Source organism: Orcinus orca, chromosome 9, assembly GCF_937001465.1.
Source record: "Orcinus orca chromosome 9, mOrcOrc1.1, whole genome shotgun sequence".
NCBI classification, from domain to species: domain Eukaryota; kingdom Metazoa; phylum Chordata; class Mammalia; order Artiodactyla; family Delphinidae; genus Orcinus; species Orcinus orca.
In genome coordinates, this window is record NC_064567.1 from 33403792 (window position 1) to 33426013 (window position 22222).

At 34.9% G+C, this 22222-nt stretch overlaps 1 protein-coding gene across 2 annotated transcripts in view; it reads left to right on the forward strand.

The window, feature by feature from the left end:
• The first annotated feature begins 1953 nt into the window (after positions 1–1953).
• Positions 1954–22222, forward strand: part of TFEC (transcription factor EC) — an 81297-nt gene continuing 61028 nt past the window's right edge. The window contains exon 1 of one of the 2 annotated variants that reach the window (XM_004269864.3): positions 1954–2085. The gene's annotated coding sequence lies outside the window, so the exon portion shown is untranslated. The remainder of the gene's footprint in view (positions 2086–22222) is intronic. The other variant, XM_004269865.3, reaches the window with a different exon arrangement.

The following is a 22222-nucleotide window of genomic DNA, read 5'->3' on the forward strand; positions in this document are numbered from 1 at the left end:
GCTTACATGATTAACAAAAGATGCTCTTCTCACCCCTATTAAGAACCGTGAACCAGGAACCAAGGATGAAGACCAAATATTTATTTCTTATTATATCACAGTATCACACAAAGTAGTATACTATCCTTAAATGTTTTGGTGTACAAACTATTTTTAAAATCAAAACTATATTTTAATACAAATTACAAACATGATTATTATATAAAATATAGAAGCTATAGGTAAACAAAACTTTTAAAATATCTTAAGTGCTCCTCTAGACCACCATTAAGATATAAGCACTGTTAACACATTGGTGCCTTTTGCTTCAGGTGTGTGTGTCCACGTGTGCATTTCCAACTTTTCAAAAACCAAAATGTATGCCCTTATAATAATAGAGCTTCAAAACTTACCTTCTGAATCACACAAATGTGTTTTAAATTATAATTCTATCTGAAGTAGTTTCTAATATGAGTTAAAATCCCATATGTTTCTCTTTCTTAACAATGTTTCTTATTAATCTTGTTTATTTCTAAAATTAGCTTAAATCAATCACCTTTGCTCTAAATTAAGTACTTACTCCTTCCCATCACCTTAGGAGATTTAAATGTGTGATAACATCATAAGAAAATGTAAGGTGACTCAAAAATTAGTTATTGATAATGAGAGAACTTTTAAAATTTTTACTTAATAGTTTTGCAGTTCTTCAGAGGAGACACAAAGTGCTGAGACATTTTCACATAAACCTCACTCCTTGACAAACATCAATGTCAATTTAATTGCATGATTTTGTATATATTATTTATTTATTTATTTATTTATTTATGGCTGTGTTGGGTCTTCATTTCTGTGCGAGGGCTTTCTCCAGTTGCGGCAAGTGGGGGCCCCTCTTCATCGCGGTGTGCGGGGCCTCTCACTATCGCGGCCTCTCTTGTTGCGGAGCACAGGCTCCAGACGCGCAGGCTCAGTAATTGTGGCTCACGGGCCTAGTTGCTTCGCGGCATATGGGATCTTCACAGACCAGGGCTTGAACCCATGTCCCCTGCATTGGCAGGCAGATTCTCAACCACTGCGCCACCAGGGAAGCCCAATTGCATGATTTTATAAAACACAAAGAGAGGAATTTGAATGTAACCTTTGCATGAAACTTTAGTAATTATGTTATATGTAATGATGTAACTGTTATAAAGTAAATGCACATTTTCACAGCACAAATTATAGTGTGGGAACAAAGTTGTATCTTCAGGTTTTTACTTTCATGCAGGTAACTAATATATAAAATGAGACCTCTTTAGATGTTTCATTTATAAAGGTAGTGAGTGAGTAACCAGTACTCATGTCCCTTAAAAATATGTCACACTGGGATATGAAAAATAATAATAAAAATTAGAAATCTTGTAAGTTGAAATATATATCTTCCAACTACATAGGAAAATAAAATATTCCTGGACAAGATGAAAATTATCCTGGAATTTGAGAGCAAAATCATATGTAAGGAAAATGTGATTATATGAAATATGGGAAATTTAGTGGCCTAAAGCAAAAACTCAAAATCTTTTAACACTGTTAACAAAACTGCAATTCTTAAAAACTGAAAATTGGTGCAGGTCAGCTTTTTGAAGAAACGTTAAGTGTGAGACTTGACACGTCGCAATAAATGTGGGACCTTAGTCCATTTTGATAACAACCATTTACTGCTTGTGTTTATTCTGGGAAGAAATGTTGATTATGGGGCAATAATGGGATCAACTAGAGCTTTTACTGTGGTCACATTACTGTGGAGTACTTTTGTTGGAGTGCTATTTCTCAAATTGGTAGCATATTTCACATAAAGAAAGGAAGTCCCCCGTACATGAAACTGCTGTGTCATTTCTTCTTCCTTAACTGAAATTCCAACCAAGGTTCAGGAAATGCCCTAATGAGCCACTTCTCTTTTCTCTTTCCTCAACTAAGTGGATTCCAACCAGTCCAAACTATTCATTATTCATGATCAGGACGTTTACTTTGGTTGTCTCCTGTGGCATGGTGCTTATGTTATGGGAAGAGGGATTATAATTTGGTGCTGTTTGTAAAGGTGATAACACTGATAGAATCCAGTCATTGCTGGTAGGTAACTAAACTGGCAAGTTAATTTTCTGTACTTTAAACTGTGAAAGACAAGTCTAATCAATACCTATTTTACTTTGATATGTGTGACTTGCTGATAATTATAGTTTCATCTTGCATGATCACTGGATATCAGGATATTAGAGTAGTTGAGCTATGATTTGCTGTAATTTGGGTAAAATATATCTAAAACTCAATCTATTAATGTCTTATTTTAATCAAGATATAGAAATCACTGTTTTATTTCATGATAACCAAAGGAATTTCTTCTTCCAGTTTAATATTCCTGGATATTTACTAAATTGGAACATGATTTAACATTTTATTGCATCTTTTATGTTATTTTATGAGTAAATGTTAATTTCTACTTTTAGCAATATATATTTTTTTGGCTATTAAAGGTAAGAAAATATGCATACTATTCATAGCAGAAATAACACCAGATAGTATTTTAGCATATATTATTTTTCCAGCATTAAAAGTTATTCTGTTTTTTATGGAGATTTGAATCTGAAAAATTTGTGTCGGAGATGTCAAAATCCCAAAGCAATAACTTTTTATTATAATAGTTTTTAATTAGTTTATTAGTAATAGTTTTCAACTGTAATAATTAGCAGAGTTGTAGTAGGGACTGGAAGATTATATATATATTTGTTTATATATATATGTACATAAAAAATATATTTTATATATATTTGTTTATATGAATTATAATCCCATGCTTTCAGTATCATCTTAAAATGTTTCATTGGGAATACACATTTTGAGAAGAAAATAAACCTGAGGTAATCTTTAATTCATTTTGGGTAGCTTTTTAGTAACTTATTTACTAGAAACTTCATTTAAAGTTAAGAGAATTTAAAATAACTTTCACAGTTCTTCCCTGTTCAGAGACTGTGTCAACAAAGCAAAGTGAAACAGAATATAGAGTTCATTATCAAGATTATTCAGACAATTCTGCTTCACTTCTATTTTAGATGAATCTGAGTGTAGCTTTACACTTTCAAGTAACTTTGGAATTAATACTAAATCTTTTACTTTTTTTGGTGGAAGCTACCTTAAATAGGCCAAACTTTGTAATCTCCATTTTGAGAATGAAAACTTTTTTTAGCTATAAAACAAATGGAATAGAGATAATTTTCATGTTGTCTATTTCTTTGGTTTGATTATCATTACTTTTTTAAAAATTTCTATTTCATTACAAAGCAGTAGAATAGTTCAATGTATGAGTAATTTTATTGAACTGGAAGTTGGAGCTGATGTCAAAAATGAAACAAACTGAAAAAAGTTCCTTAAAAATCAGCTTAATTTTAATGACTGTGACACAAGTGTTTATTATAAGTTTTAGATAGCCAAAATAATTATGAGGTATTTAAATCTGATGGAAATGTCTAGCATTAGTGACATTTTCAGAAGTTGTGGTAATTAACACAGTGAAAATGGAAAATAATTTTGAAAACAGTGGTTTGAATAGTTAGAAAGGAGAAACTGAAAGAAATAAAATATTCTTACATGATAGTTTCAAATAAACTAGTGAAATATGATTCAAAGGAATAATGATGGATACTGATAAAGTAATAAATATACAAGTGGATGTATAATCATCAATTCTTTATTAATCAATTATAAATAGAAGTCAATTTTATTTTTGTACAAATCATAAAATGAAATTATAAAATGAAATTTTATATTTATATAAAATGAAATGAAATTCACTAGACATACCAGATTCTTCATGGAGGAAAATTTAATTAACTCTTTATAGTAAAAAATATTGGATTAAACAATGGAGTGATAGCAGATCCAGAGAAGCGATGTTTACAAACAGTAGATTGCAAATTTTATACTATTTGGCAAAAAAACCCAAAACAAATGTTTAGTGCAAAATACAGTTCTTGCTCAGGTTTTACTGATTATATTTACTAAGATTAGGAAGAAGAGTCAGTGAGGCATAGAGCAGAGGATGTATGAGGAAAACAGTAAGAATCACAAGTGTTTTCAAAAACATAACCTATGAGGGGAGAGCTTAACAGTAGTCTTATAGAAAAATGAGTATCAATAAATTAACATATAAAAATATCCCTTATTTTCTAGAGTTGTGAATTACCAGCCTGTTCAGGAATCTGTAGGTCAGGGTATAGGTGTTTGGAGATACACCAAATTGGTCAGACATTATTTTGCTTGTGAGAACTTAGTTGATGATAATTTTGTGATTCCATTAAATTGTAGCTATTGGAGCATGGATGTCTTGGCCAATTACTCATCAGCAAAAAAGAATGATACGGGAATGAATTACAGGTAGTTTATGTTAAACATTAGGAAAATTGGGGGAATCTGTATTATTGAAAAGTGAGATAGTAAGATAGATTGTGGAATTTCCTTAGGTGACAATTTTAAGAACAGATTGGTTAAGGACAGAAAACCCTAGGTTCTAATTTTGTAATTGTTCTCAGAATACAGCAGGAGGTTGAGCCTAATGATCTTAAAGCCCATTAGGTTGCTGTTTTTCTTTTTATCACTTCACATTTGAAAGAACATGTGAAATTCAAAAATAGAACTAAAAAAGGCAATTGAAAGGAATGGGTCTAGGAAAGAGATTGAGGTTTAATACGAATTCCCATATCCCCTTACGTTTATTCCCAAGAGTTACCATGGAAGAGTGTTTCCAAATCATTTCTTGCCTTTCCTGAAACACTCCTCCTCAGCCTGTGTACTGGAACAGATTGTGATTCACTTTCTGGCTTCTTCCACTGGGCCAGAGAATCCTTCTATCCCTCCCTTTGTTCCTTTCTTTATTCCTTGTTTTGTGAACATGTTTCCAATACAAAAGTTCTGTGCACATGAACAATTAAGTTCTGAAAGATATTTAGCTTCCTTGTGTGGATTTCCATCCAGAAAAGCATTTGAGCCAGGGTTATGTGTTCAGTCAGACATTTCACTGTATCCCTTTTTTTCTCCATTGGTGAAAACTCATTCTATTAGACATCTTTCCACACTCCCCAAAAATCTAGACCAGTACCTATTTGCCTTGAAAAATCTCTCTATAGACAGGTAATGCTGTCAGCTAGTGTCTGCAGGGAATTCCTCAGCAGCTAGGATGTTTACATTCTCTGCTCCCTTTGATCCTGTGCAAATTCAAATAGATTTGAACCTACTGAACTATTGAGGTCTGTAACAGAAGTTTTGTCAGTAGCATTTTTACCATCAGACTCTAAGGTTTGGTAAACTTTTAGGCTTCTCTTTAATTAGTCTTAGGCTAAGAGGCATCTCTCAAATGTTTCTCTCCATTTAATCAATCACTTTTCCTCTTCTATAGCTTATGATTGTCCTACACATATGTAAGGCACTTTTCACATGATGGATGATTTGCTCTTTCCATCAGAGCAGAGATGTGAAAAGCATGGCACATTCAGGGGTCTTTGATTATAGCTTGGAATCATTGTAGGGAATAACATAAAGAAGAGCTGGAGAGTTAAGGTGGGGGCAGACCATAAGAACTATGCTTTTAAGGGTTGTACAGTTTTAACAAGAGTAGCTTGTTCTGATTGTGTTTTAGCAGGATATCTCTGGCCATTTGGAACACAGATTGGTGGGATGAAAGACCAGAGTCATAAGTTTTAGATTTTGTTTGTAGAGTGCTCCTGTATCTGCTTTAAGACAGCAAAGACAATTATATGTCTCTGGATAATACTTTGCAAAGTGGTTGAACCTCTGGCAACAACAGAAGGCAAGTTCTTTACTAAAAATATTGTAGAACCTACTTCATAAGAAAATCAAAGGTGGTGGACTGTGTCATTTTCCACTGTAAAAATAACCACTTAAACTGAACATGGATTAGCTCCCAAACCAGTGGGCCAAGGAAATATTTGCAAGTGATTCAGTGATTTCTTTGTGGTTGCTTTGTTTAGTGCTGATAGAACACACTGTAAAATAGGAAGTCAGAAGTTCAGCATTTTTAGCTTGCTACTAACTTGCCATGTGACTTTAAATAAGTCTGTGTGTGTATATGTGCGAGTGTTAGCTGAATATTTTATATTGAATTAATACCTAGCGTGGAGAGTGAATGAACAGCTGGGGCTGGGCCTGAGTGTGAAGGAAGAGGGGTCTGGTTGTGTTGAAGTCTCCTGTGCTTGAAGAGTAGTTCTGAATTTGCTCCTAGGATATCAAATTTAGATTGGTCATGGGAGCTCTAAGATTGGGAATAAGGTCACAACCCAAAGGGAGGACTTCTCTGCTTCTCCCTATGGGATCCCTGATCTCACATTTCTGACAGATTTCTAGAGCACAGAACATAACCAGGGGCTACTGTCTCATATATTCTCTCCTATGAAAATAGCCTTGGAGGACTCTGCCTTAGGACAGAGCTCTCAGAGCAAAATGAAGTAGAGAATGAAGCAACTCTGCATAATTTGCCTTTTCTTCATGGGTCACATCTACTTTTCCATATTTTCTAAAACTGCATTGCCAGTTCATTCTCATTTCTATTTGTTTCAATAGGAAACACTGGTGTACTAAGTAGTATCTGAATTCATTTAGATTCAGCCCCACTGAACACACCAAGTGAAATATGTAACACAACCAGTTGCTTAAGATGTATTTGTCTAAAGACAAAACAAGCAGCAACAATGACAAAATAGCAAGCAAAAATATCCTATAATATGTTAGGAGAAGGAAAGAATTTATAAAATAAATGCATAAGCTGAAATATTAAGTCCTCTATTGAGGGATAAAAGAGAGACAGTGAATGTTAATTACTTCTGCTTGATAGCAGTAATCTTAGAAGGAGTTTTAACCAGTATCAAAATCAGATATTGTACATGAAATAGTCTTTTCTCTTCCACAGTTGATAATAGTTAACATCCATTGGGCTCTCAGCATGTAGTAAAGACTTTATCACCTCATTTGAGCCTGACATGCCCTTGAGGCAAGTCCGCTATTGCCATTGTTGAGAAAAGTGAGGCTTTTGAAGGATAGGTAACTTTTCCAAGGTGACCAGTGGGTAAGTGATGGAGCAGCGACCTAGATCTAGGTCTGTAAGGGTCTTGGACCTAAGTAAACTCTGTAGTCTTTTCTGGGGAACTTTTAAACTTAAACTGTATCTTTGTTGTTCTACTTTATTCATTTTGAACAAATGTTCTACTTTATCCCATCTTTATAGCAGAGAAGGGGAAACAGTTCAAGGGAGAAGGGTTGGGGGAAATCAGAAATCACAGCTCTGCTAAAAGTGGTTCCTAGGCTTATACATGGATAACGAGGTCTTTGACTACATTAAATTTGCAAAAATGGCAGTTGCAGAGGTAACAAGGGACCAGAATAGATGGCTCTATTTCATAAAAGAAAGGGGCAAAGTGAAGAGACTCATTAATGTTGAAGCAGTAGATGGATAACCAGTGACAAATATCAAGCAGATTTGCTTCAGTTTGGTCAGAGAAAGGTCATTGATTATTTTTGGTTAAACTGGTTCACAGAGGCCAGGTCTCCACTAAAAAAGGGAATTAATTGCTTCCATTTCCCACTAATTGCCTCAACATTTCCCTATGCTTTGTCATTGGAGATTTGGTCAGAGAGGCAAAAAGTCAAAAGTCAGAGTTTGATGGAATCTACATAAAAAGGGAATCTGAGGAGACCAAATTATGGCATTTGGTGTAATAATGATAATGATATTTAGCATTTTTCCCTGGGAGTGCTGTGGATTTTTAGAGACCTTTTCAATCTTTAATCAGACCATAGGGCACATTTAAGAGAGTTCACTGCTTTTATTTCCATCTAGAGGATAAGGCATCACAGAGAGATGAACTGACCTAGGGCAAATCTCCTGAGATGTTAAACCTCTATGTTGGATTACACCCTCTATGTTGAGTTTTAGCTGGAAGGCTGGGCACTTCCCAGAGGTATCATTCATTCATACTCCTTCAGAGTCTAGACTTTTTGTACATTACTCTCTGAGATTACTACCTCTATCAATGGCAGAAAAATCACCCAAGAAATTGGCATGAAATAGTTTTGATGTCACAAGAATTACTTTGTTTTCAGGCTATTAATTGATTCTTGAGCCATCTTCAATTAATGAGATATTCTACCTGTATTTTCTTAATTAACCAGTCTTTAAGATCCTTTATAGCTCTAAATCCTTTGGAATCTGTGAGTTTTGTCATCCAGAAATTTTGTACTTTTTTGGAACCCAAAGTGGCAGTGTAGAGAGTGGGAAGAACATGGGCTCTGGATATGCCAGGTCAGTGTTCAATCTTCCTGGTTCCTCTGATTTACTTGTAATACCTTTGGAGACCCAATAGACAAATGTTGCTCTTTAGGAAGTCCCAAACCTGCAATATCAGCTACTCTTCTTTGCTGGAAGAACGAGAAATATGTTATTATTAGTTAGATATTTATTACATTGTAGGTTCTTAGAAACATGGTGTATTAGAATGAGCATAGGTTTTAAAGCAAGGCATTAGGTTTCAAAACCAGCTCTGTCATAATCACCTGTTTGATCCCAGACAGGTCATGTAATTTGATTGAAACTCATGTGTAAACTCATTTCTTCATGTGTAAACCTGGTATACCTCATTGGGTTTCATATTAAATAAGAAAGTAAAGGTAAAGCACCCAGCTCAATGTCCACATATACTTATCAGCCATGTATCTATTAACATCATTATTAGAAATGATAAAGATATTAAATGGTAAAACTATTAATTGCGGCATGACTTAAAACATAAAACCCTAGTATAAAAGAAGTCTAGTACTTTATAAAAATCCTTCCTTTGAATAAGATACTCTCACAGTTATGGTGAACTTGAGGTGGACCATCTTCTGGTCAGATGCCTCACTACAGCAAGTCTTCCTTACCTTCCCCAATAAAAGTGCTTTACTCACATTAAGTCATTTAGTAATCAGAACAGTTCTGGAAATTAAGCAGTATTATTGTGCTCAGTGAACAGGTAAGAGTGTTTACATATGGGGAGGGAAATATGTGGTCCAAAGTCATACAACTTGTCAGTGAGGAGCCCAGCTTTGAAGCCAGGTGGGCTGATTCCAAACCCTATAATCCTAACTGCTCCTCTAACACTGCTTTGGAAACATCAGACTGCAGTTCAAGGTTGTTATTTGTGCAAGCTGAGAAATTAAATAGTCCTCACCCTCATTTTTAAATTAAGGGGATTCTTAAAGCTTATCTTTTGTCTGACAGAAATGGCTCTTCGCACCAAGAATCAAAAACCATTGTTAACAGTGATATCTATGTCCCCAAACCCTTCCTTGGATTCTTTCTAAGTATTTCTATTTAATTTCAAAAGGTACAACCAGCCCTTGTCAGAACACATATCAGTCCTCTATAACCAAGAAATGTTAGGAGCTGGGCATATGGTTTCTTCCTGCTCCCATGGTGCTTTTCCCTTGTCTGCCCCTGCCCTTGCCTCCCAGGCCCCATGAGCCTTTTCTCCCCAGTGCTGAAGCTGAGGTCCAGCTCTGAGGGGAGCCCTAATTGTCAAACTAGTTGCTCGTAACTTTTTTGACTTGTTTCTCTTAAACAATGTAACTTAATAAAACTCTTTCAAATACTTAAACAGGGCACAGCTACTAACACAGGAAGAGCTAAGACCGTGTACACATGGGAAAGCTGGTTTGACTGTTTTGATTAACTTGACTGCACAAGTCAGTCAAAAAGTAATCACCAGTGAAGCAAACCATTCTGACAGATTTTTGGCCCACTGTGACTGCTTATTTGACCGGCTTCAGCTTGAAGTGGTCAGATTGACTGGAGACAGTCTAACTGGAAAATTTAACTTTGGAGTATGTGTATACCAGAATCTACTTTAAATAACTTTATTCGAAATCTGTACATATTTTCCTGGGACCAGTGAGAGAAGTTTGAAAGTGACACATTGCAGCATTTGACTTTCTAGAGTGAGATAGATGTCTTGCCACTTGCTAGCACTGGCAATATATTTATAGGCTACAAAACAATCACATTTCACCCCATGCACATATAGAGTTCAATAAAATTGAAACTCTACCTTAACTTGGCCAAGTCCTAATGTAAGGCATTATATTCTCTTACTCTTCTGAAGGGTTGGTGATAGACTTATGACAGCAAATGACTTCTCAGATATCAGGTTACCAATTCAGTCATTAGTGACTTGGGGTAAGGCAAAGTTGACCTTGCCACTAAGAACAGTCCTTCTAAGAAGAATTTATGAGAGAAGGAAAAACAAAACAAAACCTTTGATGAGAGGCAAAAGAATCTGGTTGACATTATTATTTGAGCTGCTTTTTCAAAGCAAGCCCCTTTATATCTATCTATCTATCTATCTATGTATCTATCTATCTATCTATCTATCTATATACCTATCTATCTATCCTTATGTTCCTTTAGGAAATTTACTTTGAAATGAGCTCCAGCTTTGGGCAAGACATAAACAACACTATAAGGATGGAAAGAATGATTTATTCTCACATTATAGTGTTGGATTTTATGGGGAGAACATAATGAGGTTATTGTCTGCTGTAAGCTCATTTTTATAAGGTCTGGTTTATGCTGGTTGAACATCCTAATGCATTTATGTTGAGATTTTGAAATATCCTGTTACTGTTTGAAAGACATTCATGTGCTGCTCTTCAACACTCCTAAAATTCTAACTTTTCCCATGGAAATGTTTTGTAAATGTTCAGGACTTAGATGCTATCTCATGTACTTCTATTAAAGTTCAGTGGTAAGGCTAGATAGAACTTAAAGCCAGAGTGTTAGTAATGACTAAAATAATGATACTTTTCTTAAAATAGCTTGCTTAATAGTCATATTTTCTCTTGTGTTAGAGTCACTTGATATATAATTCTATTTTAAAAATTTTGTGATTAATAGAGAGAAAGGAAGCTTACTTTAACTTTGCTTTCAAAGTTTATGCTTTCTAGTCATTTTACGATTAAGTGGCTTTAGCAGTAAAGCCCTTTGACCTGAAATCTCACCATTTGAAGAATGCTATAGAGAGTCCACTGGGGTATATATTTAAATTGTATATGTTCTCTACATTATAGAATCATTGTTAATAATGTTTCAGTGATCATCTTGATGCTTCAAACCTTTTACACATCTAGGATTATTTCCTTAAGCTATGCAAATGTACGAATTTACTTCCCCGGCAGCAACTCACACAGATGCCTATTGCATTGTTCCCTCCTCAGCCCTAGGTATTATCATTTAAAAATATTTGTTAATTTGAAAGGAAAACAGCTTCATTTTAATAATCAATTCTGATGAGGAACAAAGACTCAGTAGTGAGACCAGTGAGGCTTTGAACTCAGGCTTTGCTTCAGAGCTCCTCAACCTATCCTTTATCTCCACTTTCTCATGAAAGTGCGGAGAAAGGCTACTCACCTCACAGCTTTCTGCGAGGATTATATGAGACATGGTGGGTAGCATTCCGTGCTCTGTGCCTGACACAAAGCAAACTTTCTATACTTATCAGCAATGTATGCCATTATTATCATTATGATTATTAACATACTTTCCGGAGAACACCAGCATAGAGATGAGCAGACTTCGATTGATTTTAACTCTGCATGCTGCTTTGTTAACATGCTTAACATGAGCCTTAATTAGCTTATCAAAAAAATGGGTCAAATAAGGGATCATAATCATAAGGGATCAAATGAAAAATGAAGTTGAATAGGTAGGTGGGGGACAACCTATCCATAGGCCACGATAAGGAAACTGAACTTTATTCTAGATGAAATGGGAAGCAACTGAAAGATTTTTAATCAGGAGAGAGGTTAATCCATTTTATGATTTAAAAAGTCCGTTCTGAAGGGTGTATGAAGAATGGTTGAAGAGAGCAAAGGAGGGGGCTGGGAGATGAGTAATGAGAGAGTCACAGTAAGGGATGATAGTGGCTTGTACTAGAGCTCTGGTAGTTAGAGACAGAGATGACTATATTTGAGGTCCATTTGTGAGTTAGAATGGATGGGGTGGATTATATATGAGGGTAAAGGAAAATGAAGGACAAAAGGAAGACTGCTCAGTTTCTGAATTGAGAAATTGGATGAATAATTATGCCATTAACTGATTTGGAGAAGAATGAAGAGAAACAGGCTTTGGGGAGGATTATCACAAGTGGTTGGACATGCAAATTTTAACTTGTGCGATATTTGTGAGATATCTATCTATTTATCTAATATACATAAACCTCGGCCTCCCAGAGAGAAACTTTGGGATTTATGTTTTGTTAGTGTGTAACTGGTATTTATAACTGAGGGGATAGGCGATATCATCCACATACATGAGAAAGAGAAGGTGTCTGGCGCTGAGTCCTGTGTCATCTCCAATTCACTTTTCAAGTTACTGCATTCCAGTTTCCATTTCATAGAGAGTTCTGGAAGAGAATTGCAAACTTGGGTATCATTAGCATATTGGTGGTGTTTAAAGCCAGGGGAACAGATGAGACCCTCTTTGGGGAGAGTGTGGAGAGAGAGTAGAAGTGCCTAGTGCTGAGCCCCGAGGTCTCCTCATTTACAATTTGCAATGTCCCTCCTGTCCCTGCAGGCTGACTTCTATTCTCACTGTGTCCCTGAGATCATTCTCCTGAGGGTCACCAGTGACCCAGTTATTTCCCAATCTGCCAGCAATATCTCCTGCTCTTTCTATTTCCTCATCCCTGTGCTATTTGACTCTGTTAACCACTTTTTCCTTGAAATTCTATCCTACTTTGGCTTTGTTGTATCATTCTGTCCTAATTTTCATTATACTTTCTTGAGATTTCTTTAGTCTTTTCTGCCCGTTACATGTTGATATTCCTCAGAGTTCTTTACCTGGATTTTGTCTTTTTAATTCTAATTCTTTGTCCTGTGTGATTTTAACTAAAACCCTGCTTCAGTGATTTGTTCTAAGCTGGCCACCGTACCTGTTTCTCTAAATCCACACAGCTAGCTGTTTACTAGGCACCCCTGTTGGATGTTTCACAGCCACTCTGACTTCATTATGTCCAATACTGAAGTTATCATCTTTCCTTCTAATCTTTTGCCTCCACTTTTATTCTTTATTTTGATAAATGCCGTCTTCTCTACCACTTCATCATATGTGAATCTTCCCCTTCACCACACGTATAAACCAATCAGAAATTCTGTACATATTTAAAAATTTTTATCCTCTATATTATGGGTAATATTTAACCCTATCTTTTTAATATCAAATACTATTGCCTTAGCTTGGGCCCTCTATTCTTCTCTCCTGGAATATTACTAAACACTCCTAATTGTTCTCTTTGTGCCCTGGTCTTTCAATAATTCAGTTTCCATATTGTTGCCTAAGGGATATTTCTGAAATAATAGTTGATCATATTACTGTCCTGCTAAAAGTCTTATATGGCACATCAGGGCTATAAGCACAAAGCTTAAGGTTGTATTTATTTCTCTTTATGAGCTGGCTTCTGCCTAGTTTTCTATTTTCATTTGTCCTCACCTACACTTTATTCAGATCATACTGAGGAAGAAAGAAGGGAAGAAAGGAAGGGAGGAAGGGGGTAAGAAAGAACATTTTGTCTTTATAACTTCCGCTATTGGAGCATTTTAATAACATTGAGAGCTTAATTAAAGACATGAGATTTGGGGAACTGAACTCTGTAGGATTTTCCTCAAATGACTTCAGCTATGATGAGGAAATCCCATAGCACTAGAATTTCCAGGCAGGGTGTTTCCTAGAAGCCATCATCAAGATTCTTAATGCTACAAGAATGAGAAACTCAGAATTTAAAAGGAGTACCTATTAGTTTCCTATTGCTGCTGTAACAAAATTACCACAAACTTAGTGATTTAAAACAATACACATTTATTATCTTACAATTCCAGGGGATAGGCATCTGAAATCATTTAAACAGGGCTAAAATCAAAGTGTCACCAGGGTTTAGTTTGTTTCTGGAGCTTCCAAGGGAAAATCTGTTTCCTTGCCTTTTCTAGCTTCTAGAGGCTGCCCACATTCTTTGGCTTAATTCTCATAACTGTGTCATCTGCTTCCATAGTCATCTCTCTCTCCTTTGTCTAATTCTGACACTCCTGTCTCTCTTTTATAAGGACCCTCCCTTGAGGTTACATTGGACCTATCCAGATAATCCAGGATAATTTCCCCATCTCAAGATCCTTAATTTAATCACAGCTACAAAGTTCCTTTTATAGTGTAAGGTCAGATATCCACAGGTTCTGGGGATTAAGATGTGGACATCTTTGGTGAAGGAGGCATTATTTCACCTACCACAGAATAATTGAAAATAAATGGAAAAAGTTTAAAAAGGCTAAAACAAATATGTTCAAATATATTTTTGTTTTCAATGAAAAAGTTTTGTTTTACTTAGTTTGTCTGCTCAAATTAGTGTGGAAAATAGAATCCTGTATCCTCATATATGAAGTTTCAGTAAGAATATTTTCCATATATTCCAAAGCTATAATATTAACTAGCACTTCGATTTTTCTTTATTTCTCAAAAGTAATTGACATAAAAGAAAGCTCTTACAAAGAACTTCTTTATTATTTCAACTCTTACCAACTTTTTATATGCAGTTATTCATTTCTTAAATTTATCCCCGAGAGCAGGAAGTTTAAAGATACTGAATAGAATAGTCATGATATTTATTTAGAATAAGCCAAGCTGAAATTAATATTATTTTCTGCTCTTTCCACCTGCTGCCTTCCCATCCACCCTTGTGAAAAGGAGTACAAGGTTTTTGGGAAAGGTAACAGTAAAATGATATAAGGGAAATAAAATTTCTCATGGGTAAGGAGGCTAATACTCTTCAGAATAGTGTATATTTAATACATAGATCTAGAGACTAAAGTGGAGAAAGCATCTTAAAGAAAGGAAACACTTATCTAGAGTTCATATTTTCTGATGGTAGCTTTCAATTATAGCATTACGCCACTTGTATGGAAAACCCAGGTCTTGCACCATAAGGTGGTTACAACATAGATGAAGTGAAACACAAAATAATACAAAATCAAAAGTGAATCAAGCCAAATTCAACTAATAATGGGGAAGCAACCCCAAAGGTTTTTCCACTACAGAGTAGAGTCAATTGATTCATATTTGTATACAGATATGGGACATTTTTTTCTAATTGCAGGGCCTGGAGTTTTACTATTCTTGTGCGCTGATAATAAATAACTTGCAATTGAAAGAATACCCTCCTTGTACTCAAAAGACAAGAAGTCAAATTCACTTTTCTGCCTGTGTGATTGTAAGCGAGTCTGATAACCTGTTTGAGCTTCAGTTTCTTCATCTCTAAAATGAGGATAAAAGTCTTTACTTAAATCGTTGGAGTGTTTGATTCAACTTGTGACTGTGGCTACTATTATCTTGCATTCTGGGGCTTTCAACTAGTCCATGAGGTCCTGTGATCAATCTTCTCAACAAATTGATGTTTCATGGCTATATACTTTCCATAACCATAAAAAAATTAAAACGGCAGTATATTTTTTTGATTCTAAAGGAAGATTATTCTTCAGGGATAAGTGGAAAGTAAAACTGCAACTTTGTAACTGAAGGCCTTTCGTACATGAGGGCACAATTACTTGAGGAGTTTGATTTATGTAAATGTAGTAACAGGTGCCTTTAAAACATAGAGAACCAAAAGTAATTATATGTACTAGTTAGGTAAAACAAAGACAAGATAAATTTTACTTTTTTTTTCTCCAGAAATACTAGTAATATCTACGAAAATTGAGTGATAAAATGTACTTATGAAACAAAGCCATTTTCTGCCGTTTGCCAATCAAAATGAATAATTTTAAAGTCTCATTTTCAATTAGATTATTTTAATATTTAACTACCTAAAATGCCCCAATCATATTTTTTAGAAAATGGTTACACTATAATACTGCAGTTCTAATGATGACATTTTATTATGATAAAAATGACTTCATTAATTGATGACCATATATCAACTCATAAAGTAGATAAGGGATATAAAAAGTTTTCAAGTCTAAGATAATATAAACCAATTTGAATTGTTTAGATTTTCTTTTTTAAGAATAAACATTTATGATCCTTTTATTCTTACAAAATACATAAATTTGTTATAAATTTACCTGCATTAAGTGGCCTATGAATTTCTTTTATAAGGTCTGCATAAGTCGACAATATATTGATGTTATCCCAAATCTTACCATTAAGATATACTAAAAATTAAAAATGTAATGTATTTGCAGCATAATGATACAAGAGATGACAAGTATTATATGGAAGTTTGTCCCAGATATTCCTATTTATGGCTTTGGATCTATTTTAGAATGTGTAAAAATTTTTTTTTAGAAAATATTGATGACTTTCCAAGATATTTGAAATATGACCTTTTGAAGAAGTCGGTGTTGTTTCTCCTTTATTCTCTGCATCCTTGAAAGAACATTCACAACTTCATAATGAAAATAATATCAAAAAGTCACTATACGGAAGATGAAAAATAGTACATTTAAGCATTACATGAGAGCTTTGTTTTAAGTTGAAAGTAACTGTGAAGTATAAATCATCATTTAAACACAATTGTTGATTTCTGAAGCAAAATGTCTTTTGTTTTTATAAAAGTCTTATTAATAAATATTAATGTTTAAGTCTTAATGCCCTTAGATAAATATTTTTTTAAAGAAATTAAGACTTTTTACTGAATCTAGCTTAAATAATTAGCTTGTATATTTCCACATTTACAGGAAACAAGTTAATTGTATGAGAAGCTTCTAAAAAGAATATAAACTGTAGTATTAACTTACTTAAATACAGCCAAAGCACTAAACATAAATATGTCTAATAATATCAAAGTATAATGTTACAACTGGACAATTCTTTCTTATTAAAGGAAGAATACATCATTCATTCATTCAACTGGTTTGTTGAATTGGAAAGGACATTTCCTCATCTTGTTATTTCTCCAAGAGAGAATATGCTCAATTTTAATTTAATTTTTGATACACTATAATTTCTGAAAACAAAATGCAGTTAAATATTGTACTGAAGTTTTAGAAAATAATTGTGGAGGCCCAATTGAGTATTTATTTATGATATTGTAAGCTTAAATAAGATAATATATGCAAAGTATATAGCATAGTCCTTTCTATAGGCTGTTCACTCAATAAAAAAGAAAAGGTACAAAACCTATTATTTAAAAACCTAGGGCTAGATGTGTTTCAATACTTTAAATTATCAATACTTTAAATTTTGAAAGGTGATATGGTACATATTCCGTGATACCCTGCAGCAGTCCAAGACAGCATCCCATAATCAAACACATTAATATACCTGCAACAGTACATGTGAATATCTACTGTAAGTAGGATAAAGAAAGACTTTAACTAACCTTACTTCATTTCAAGTTTGATTTTGCCACCAATTGGGTTTGTGTCAAACATAAAAAAAAAAGAAGAAAACTCCTACTTTCAGAGCTTTTTGGATTTTGGAATTGCAGTTAAGAGGTAGAGGACTGATAGAATTGTGATGCAGTTGGACTAGGAAAATAGGGCTGTATCTACATCAAAAGGTTGAATGCATAATTTTAGAAATAGGGCAAACTAACTATTAATTAAGGAGGATTTACCTGACAATGTAACACACACAAACTTCAAATAAGCATTTTGCAAAATGTGAGAAAAAAATCAATGGAGCCAAAGGGAAAAATAAAGTTTAGAATCGGAATAGATTTCCCTACGTGTAGTTAGAACATGGGAGTTAACCATCTTTGGCACTAGGTCCTCTCATCTTCTATTCTGTACATCCTCCAACAGTCATCTCAGTTATCACCTCAGTGTAGATGTTATGTAAATTTTATCCAGAGTCCATACCTTACCTCTGAATTCCATACCCATAAATGCAGCTGCCTACTTCACATACCTTCTTGGACACTTTCAAAACATCACTAACTCAACGTGTTCAAAACTGACCTTATAATTCTCTGTCCCCCTCAAAAAACCTAGTCTTCTCTGTGAAAGCCATCACTATCTATTTAGTCACTTAAGCCAGAAACCTCAGGTGTCATTTCTTAATCCATTTCTAAACATCTCTTGAATCCATCTACTTGTTTCCATGTGACTATGCAACCCTTACCACATGACCCTAGTTCAAGCAGCCCTTTTTTCTTTCTTAGACTCTCTCATTTTACCTCTCTAAAATTCATCCCACTGAACTGTTACTGCCCCTTTTCTTATGATAAAAAAAATAAGACATCTTTGTATACCGAAAAGATTGCATGAATTGGCCCTACTGGCCTCCCCAGCCTCATACCACACTCTGCTCTAGTCCTATCATCTCCTTTCAGTGCATTTTTTTCATCTTGTTTCTTCCCACCAGAGTCTTCACATATGCTGCTTTATCTCTCTAAATGTTTTTTCTACTCTTCCTCTCTTTATTTCCTACTCATCCTCCAGATCCAGCCCTATCATCCCTTCTTTAGGAAAGTTGTCCCTAACTTCTGTCTAGATAATCTTTTTCTACAGGCTCATAGTCATGCGTATCTCTCCTGCCTATCACTTGTTACACTTGAAAATTTGCAGTCATTTGTGTGATTATTAGATTAAAATCTGTCTCTTCCGCCTGTCCATAAGCTGCATGGGGAAAGGGACCATGTTTCACTTTATTCATCATTGTTACCCACACAACTAGCTACTACTATATATAGTAGCCAGTATATATATATATAGGCACACATCTATTAAGTGAATGAATCAGTGAAATTAATAGCAGAAACTGTCATTTGAATGACTCCCATTTTATCTAGGTCTTTCTGCTTGATTTTGTGACACCTTTTACTTTCACAGGGTTTATCACATTGTGTTATAATTATATTTTAATTATCTATTTCTCCTAGTAGACTGTGAACTCTTTGAATACTGGGTTATGTCTATTTTGTTCATAATTATATCCCCAGAGCTTATCACAGCTGCATAAAACCTGATGTGTAGTGGCACTCAAAAATATTTATAGAATTAATGAATACTAAGCCTGAGAATGCATTGTCAAATATATTTTAAAGTATTATGGCTTAAGTTATCTGCATTTTTCATATTAACTTATTTTCGTTATTGATGATATTGCCGGTTGACTTTAGTGTGTACACGGCTGCTGTGTAATTTTGAAGTCAGTGGGAAGTGGTCAGTGTCTGCTGTGATTCTTAGTTGATATTTATGGCTCTAAATTTCTATATACACATACACTTATAAAACAGATCAGACTAAATAAACCACAGTTATTTCTGGCATTAGTTCTAATTCTTTTAAAGATATAAAATGGTAATTTTCCTGAGATACTAACATAAACAAAGCAAATCGATGCAAGTATAAATGGAGATAGATGGAGTTATAAGGGAAGCTTAGTCTTTACAGTAATAATATAAGTGCTCATAGAGTGCAAGCATTTTTACTGCTAGAACACTATCGAATTAGGAAAACTACGCTTAATAATATTCATGCCTCTTTAAAGTCTCTTAAGTGTGGATCTCTTCTAAAGACACACCATTGGAATTATCCAAATTCAAGTGATAGGGACTGAAGGAATATGTTACAATCACATTTTATATTATTATCCATTAAATAGCTTTGGATTATATAATGCTCAGCTGAAATATGCTGACAATTATTCAGAAACCTAAGTAAAACTTTTGATGAACCCAGCCCTACTTTGTTCAGTAGTTATATCTCAATCAGACAAGCTCGACTGTATAATTTTAGGTTTAGTCAGGATGAGATTTATGGGTATATCATATCCAAAGACTGCTGTGAAGAAAGTAAGATTTGAAGAAACGAGTTATTAATCTTTGCTACAGAACATTAACAAACGTCATGTGGCTTTTATGAGTAGGTATCTATGAGGTAGTAGATTCATAAGCCCCCCAAAATAGATTTCTTCTTATATACCTCTGCTACTAGGAACATAATTAATAGTTACCTATTACTCACTTGTGAAGTCCAAGTTTTTACTTCATTTATTAATTTCAACCTTAGTACAAAATTAACAAAATTAAATGAGGGTTGTCATGTTGTAGTGAATGGGATTGTCTGTCTTGCTTTTTGATGGGGCTGTGTGTATACACCTGCCTGTATGTGTATGTGTGTGTGTTTAGCGGTAGTGCATGTGTTTTTATTCACTATCACTACATAGTAAATATGTATAGAATAAATATTTTTCTTGCTGAAAATATTTATGTTTCTCTTTTTGCAGATAATCTAAACACACTCATTAAGTAGGTGCCCATATTTGCCTGATTGATTTGTTTGGCTAGTCAGATTAATGGTGATAAAATGTCTTGTTATTCAGATGATTGCTTGTGTGATGTTTGCCACAACTTTTTAGTTTTGAATTTCAAAAGGCCAGTACCCAGAGGGTGTTTCATCTCCTCCCAGGTTCTGTGCCTTCAGTTTAGATAAGTGATCTCCAGGTGGATGGTGACACATGGATCATAGACCTGCTTTCTGGAGAGGAATGACTTTCCCTTGGGACTGGCGTTAACAAAGAACAAACTCCCATTAAATGTTTGCTGAGTGAATGTTAAAAGAATTAGCTGAGGGCTTTTATGATTATCTTATGGTTTCTCTATAAAAAGGTAACTTTTTAAAGAGGCTATCATATATATGCATATATATGAATTATGTTTAAAAGTATTTATATGATTTGTAGCAATATTTAAGAAGATATGATACAAGTAGACAATATTATAGACAGAGAATCACAGGGTTGGTGTTTTTGTTTTTGTTTTTTTGTACAACTATCCACCCAATTGTTTCTAAAATTTCCTCATTCAAAATACTCTCCTTGTCCGCCTGCCGATGCAGGGGACACGGGTTCGTGCCCCGGGCAGGGAAGATCCCACATGCCGCGGAGCGGCTGGGCCCGTGAGCCATGGCCGCTGAGCCTGCGCGTCCGGAGCCTGTGCTCCGCAACGGGAGAGGCCACAACAGTGAGAGGCCCGCGTACCGCAAAAGAACCCAAAAAACAAAAAACAACTCTCGTTGTTGTTTATCTACTGGATAGGACTGAAACCCATATGAGAACTAAATCAAAAGACTACAGTGTGGAACAATGAAACGTAAATTGGGAGAATTAATTAATGTATTTAGGAGCAAAATTTGAAAACCACTGTGTGAAAATAAGAATGCCTCCTTCTAGCCAGCACTGCTTGCCTGGCCTGCATTACTCCATAGCTCTTCTACCTACCAGGAGATTTTAAATACAAATGCATATAGGGCCACATAACATTTTGTTAGCCTTAATTTCTAATTAAATATTTGCTGATTTACAGAGTTGAAACCTCCCAAGACAGGATCTAAACCCTGGAATTAAAACACAAAACAAACAAAAGAAAACTTCAGGTATCAGATACCCTAAATCTGTTGTGTCAGAGAATGAGATCTGACCTTTTTCTATGGCATTGGGCTGCTGGCTCATGAATTTCCATCAATGCTCTCAATAGTCAGGATTCCTGCATCTATTCTAGTCTAAAAATAGGAGAAGGAAAAAAAAACCTACAGATACATAAATTTTTTTAAACATCTTTATTGGAGTATAATTGCTTTACAATGGTGTGTTTGTTTCTGCTGTATAACAAAGTGAATCAGCTATACGTATATCCCCGTATCTCCTCTCTCTTGCATCTCCCTCCCACCCTACCTATCCCACCCCTCTAGGTAGACACAAAGCACAGAGCTGATCTCCCTGTGCCGTGCAGCTGCTCTCCACTAGCTATCTATTTTACATTTGGTAGTGTATATATGTCAATGCTACTCTCTCACTTCGTCCTAGCTTACCCTTCCGCCTCCCCGTGTCCTCAAGTCCATTTTCTATGTCTGCATCTTTACTCCTGTCCTGACCCCAGGTTCTTCAGAACTTTTTTTTTTTTTAGATTCCATATATAGGTGTTAGCGTACGGTATTTGTTTTCCTCATTCCTCGTTACTTCACTCTGTATGAGTCTCTAGGTCCATCCACCTCACTACAAATAACTCAATTTTTTTTCTTTTATGGCTGAGTAATATTCCATTGTATATGTGTGCCACAACTTCTTTATCCATTCATCTGTCGATGAACACTTAGGTTGCTTCCATGTCCTGGCTATTGTAAATAGAGCTGCAATGAACATTGTGGTACATGACTCTTTTTGAATTAGATACATACATTTTGTATT